The sequence below is a fragment of the Danaus plexippus genome, chromosome 24 (assembly GCF_018135715.1).
Source record: "Danaus plexippus chromosome 24, MEX_DaPlex, whole genome shotgun sequence".
NCBI lineage: Eukaryota > Metazoa > Arthropoda > Insecta > Lepidoptera > Nymphalidae > Danaus > Danaus plexippus.
Window position 1 is genome coordinate 4,515,725 of NC_083552.1, and position 4,733 is coordinate 4,520,457.

Genomic DNA, 4,733 nt, shown 5'->3' on the forward strand with positions numbered 1-4,733 from the left:
GTTTGCTATAAAGGAACCGTAACGTCGGGAGTATGTAGATAAAAATAATAAGAATGGGTTGTATCGGAGTTTAGTTTCATTTAAATAAGTACACTCGTGACGCGGCCACCCAGATAACATTATGCAATGTTCTTTTTGATTAAAAAAAATAATTAATTAAGAAAATTAATGGAGACAGAGGAAACTTCTCATCATTGCATGAATTCACCGTGCGGGTGCCGGGTCTATCAAGTTGCAGGGAGAAGCTACCTACTATAGCTACCTTCGGTTTGCGAAGTACGTTTTAAGAATGAATTGATGTTAGTTCGGACCAGGAGCAAATCTTTCAGTAGTGAGTTCGTTAGTCAGCTCGGAATACTTATTGACCTTGGTGGCATGGTCTTTAGGAATGTTGGTTTCCCAAGAAACCGCAAGCTGTAACACAACGCGATTTAAAATTAAATAACTCAAATACGAAATTGTGTCTGATCTGGATGCCAACGCGCAAATATCCCCTGGAATTTCTATTGTTTCTTATACGTATCCATCATTGTGGGTCCATGTGGGAAATTTCCCGTTTCCCACTGTACTATCATCCCATGAGAGTCATTATGGTAACAGAAATAACGAAGCTATTTTGTCATGCTATCCGGCTAACACCCGACGCCACCAATCCGGGATTGGTGCTGGCATATATACCACCGGCCATGTTCACGTGAATCAGCACGCATTGTAATAAATAGAAACATTAGCAATTATAAAAAGGATTATATAGCTTTGAACACTCTAACAAGTTCAGGAATATTAACATGTTTGCAAGGAATATTAAGTAACGTTTATAATAAACATGTTTTAATGAAAAAAAAAAAAACATTAAGTTTTTAATATAAAATTTAATAAAATTTAACAAACAAAGTTAATATATGGATATATGGTGTGAGAGCTTTTAAAGGAAACGCTGCCTAAAGTCTTTGAGATACAAAAAAATAATATACCTATGGTGGAGTTGTGTGTATAGGTCTACAGAAAAGTCCGCGGTGACATATGTCTATACCATAAGGATAACATACTATATCCATTTTACAACTTTTAAAAATTGGCATTCCTAAAGCGTTTATTGGAAAGCTATTTACAGAAATACGGTATTGAGTCTTATCAAATAAAATTACTTCGTCTTCAAGCCTACATCACTATCTGTAAATTACTTTTTAAATTTGAAAGTTATCATAATATAAGTTTAATAATTCTCAAAATTAAATAGGCTATATTATTTATATATTATTCTATTGTAAAAGGCCGTGCGAAGCCTGAACTGGTACACAGTTATACATATAACATGATTTCCAACAATTTTTCAGACAAACAAAAACTATAATATATTATTTACTTACAAACTGTCATACATAGTAACTAAATACGTTACTTTATATAGAAGAAGGGAATAAAAATAACTGTGTTAAAATTCACAACACGAATGAGACAAAGTTCTTAGTATTTGTACATCGTGACGGTAACGGAAAAAAAACCGCGAGTATCTTAGACACGTAAGACTAAGGACGTATGAGCAAACTTTTTGATATAAACTGTAGTTATATGAGACTGTTTCAAATATTGGAACTTCTTATTCGTTTTGATTTCACAGAACAGGCAGAGATATATTTTCAGATATTATCTAATATTTTCGCGTGGTATACATACGAAGCTATGGACATCTGATGATGAGACGGGTTTTTTTATTTTACATTTCAACAAGTGTTTCGAATACAGCATCCGTGATGACATGCGAATGAGATGAAACTGTCTGTCAGTTAGTCTTGTTATTTGTCTGTGAAATGATTTTTTCAAGTTTCAATACTGTATTTTAAATTCATTATTTTTGTTAGATAGCTGTGGGTGGAGCATAGTCTCGCACACTTATTACCTGGCAAAGTATCTATACATATAATAAAATCGTTCACAGGGTCAATTCTGGACATTGAAAATAAATGATAATAATAAATCCCTATAGGGGTATTCCTAGAAGAAACAGATGCCAATAATATTATTTTTGAAATTTTTATCTGTCTGTCTGTCTGTTGTACACTTATAACTTAAAAACTACTGGACAGATTTCAATATAATTTTATATGTGGGTTGCTGATCACCTGATGCAACCTTTAGGGCACCTCTTACCGCGGGAATATTTCTAAACTACTTTGAAGCAAACTTATGTAAAGTTACTTGCATTCAACACTTACATTTATTACATCCAATCGGCCCAGTAGTTTAAAGTTTTTATACCAATAGCAGCGCCACCTAGCGGAATCAGTTGTAATCATCCCGAGAACTAATCAAATACATATACAAGATAATTAAATCATATACAAGGCGGTTAAAATTTTACAAAACTTGCAAATTTTAAATTATATTTAACAGGAATTAAAAATCGATAGACAGGTATACAGGCACCACAGCGAAGTAAACAAATATCTATTTTGGGACCATGCAGACAGCAGCGTCACCTACCGGCTCCAATAGTAATAGCGTTTAGGACTAACTCAAGACTCTGCTACTTATATAGATAAAATTTCAACCAAATCAGCCAGCCGTTTAATAGCTTTCATACCTTAGCAGCGCCACCTACCGGCTGAAGCTGCAATCAACCCGAAAAATAAGAAATACTTATACGAATTACCAACATACTTACGCCCGTTATTCCTAGGGCTTATCAATGGTTAGCAAAACACGATTCAATCGTTCTTACTTACCGCGCGTTCACGTACACAGCGTGAACTTGTATGAAGAAATTTTGTATTAACGTACTTTTTCTAAGCGAACAAAGTCGCGGGCACATCTAGTGAAACATAAAAGTGTACAAGGCTCTGTTTCAAGGCTTAAATAGTATATAAGTATTTCTAATTCATAAAGTAATGCCAACATGTATTATTGCTTAATGCTTGTTTAACACGATTTATCTACGAAGCCGATCTTTACGAAGATTCGTTACGATTTCAAGTTTATAGAGACGGAAAGGAGATTATTAAAATGATTACTTTAAATGTAAACAAAACAAAACACGCAGTCTGCCACTATTGAAGTCATATTAAACTAAATGCATTTTTTTCTTATCAATGATAAAAAAAATTGTATAAGCACTGTTAGTAATACCTGCTAGTTAATGTTGACACAATACTTAGACTATACACACAACACTACATACATACGTAGTTGAGTAAGTATAACTAACTATTTATATAAAATAACTTTTTATAATCTGTTGTCATTTACAAATCCTACAGATGACATTTGGTTAGGCTATGTAATTATTGTTTCGATATCTTTATTGTATTGCGATTCGTGTAATACCTTTCTAAATCAACTTTGTGAGAGCTCGTGTTTCTCTTACGAAATTTGCTAAGGACTTCTGAGAAGTAATCACGTTTGTTATGTGATAATAAAATTGATTTACTCTAGAGTCCAGACGAAACAATGGACTTTTGTTATGTTAAAATATATATATGTGTTTTTATCTTGACAAATAGGTTTAAGAACACGTTTTCAATATATGACGTACACATTTAAGACGACACAAAATCGGATTACAAAAAAAAATTACGCTGTTTAGAAAGTTAAGGCCTTATTGTACGGAACAAATAATCTATATCGCAAGTTTTATAAAACAATTTGCAAAGCAAAATATAACCTGTTACAGAGTCCGCACAGCATTTGACTTCATTCCCAGGGTGTGTGGCTTTCTGAGAGCGAACCTGTTTTAGGGTTCCTCGATAGTGAAAGAGAGCCGTCTATAAGTAGATCGGTTATACGAAATCTCTCAAGAGTGTTAATCTTTCATGTCGGCACATATTCATGGTTGTCAAAGCAATCGAAACGTCTGGAACATGTAAATAATAAACACGCGTTGTAGGTCCGATTTCCGAAGAACATAGTTTTATTTTAAAGGTAATCGTACTTCATCATCAGGATATACGTTAGCTGATTCTGTGATCGGTTCTCATTGTCATTGTCTTGTGATATTTGCGTAACATCTCATACAGTCATTATGAAACCATTAATAGATTTGACAATTAATTAAACAAAAGTTAACTGTACACAGTTCTAATATAATGTGGGTCTGCTAACTGTTGATTGATCTTAAAACTTAATTCAATGACCGGATCTGGTTAAGAGTTTCGTCTCTTAATTGATAGTTTAAATTTCTTACGTCAGCTATATTCACTTCGACGTATTTACTGTTGAATCCTTCACAAATATAATATATAGCTGTCATTCGATTCTTAGATCTTGAGTCAATAAAATTGTAGACTTTTCATAACTAAAATATTTTGTTAAACTCGATTCTGTATGCCTTGTTAAACTTGTTGTAGTTGGGAACAAATTTTTGCCTGTATATTTATATCTTATATCATTAATTTTATCTTTATATCGTCACAGAACAACAACTAGAAACATTAGAATAATGTTAACGAAAATAATCTTTATGCCCGAATCTTTCGATGCTTCGTAATTTTTGTTAATATTATTTTTTTTCTTTAATATGAAATAGACAGCAGCTAAATCTTAAATATTAATAGACGGTCTCGTTAAGAGAAAAAAAATAACATTAATAGATCTTCTATAGGGTTGTGTAATATTTATTTATTTTATTCATAGTATAAAAAATGTATAACCACGATTAATATGAATTATTGAATGAGTTTCGTTGATTATATTCGTAACATCCTGTGGCAAAAAATCTTAAAACATTTTATTACGAG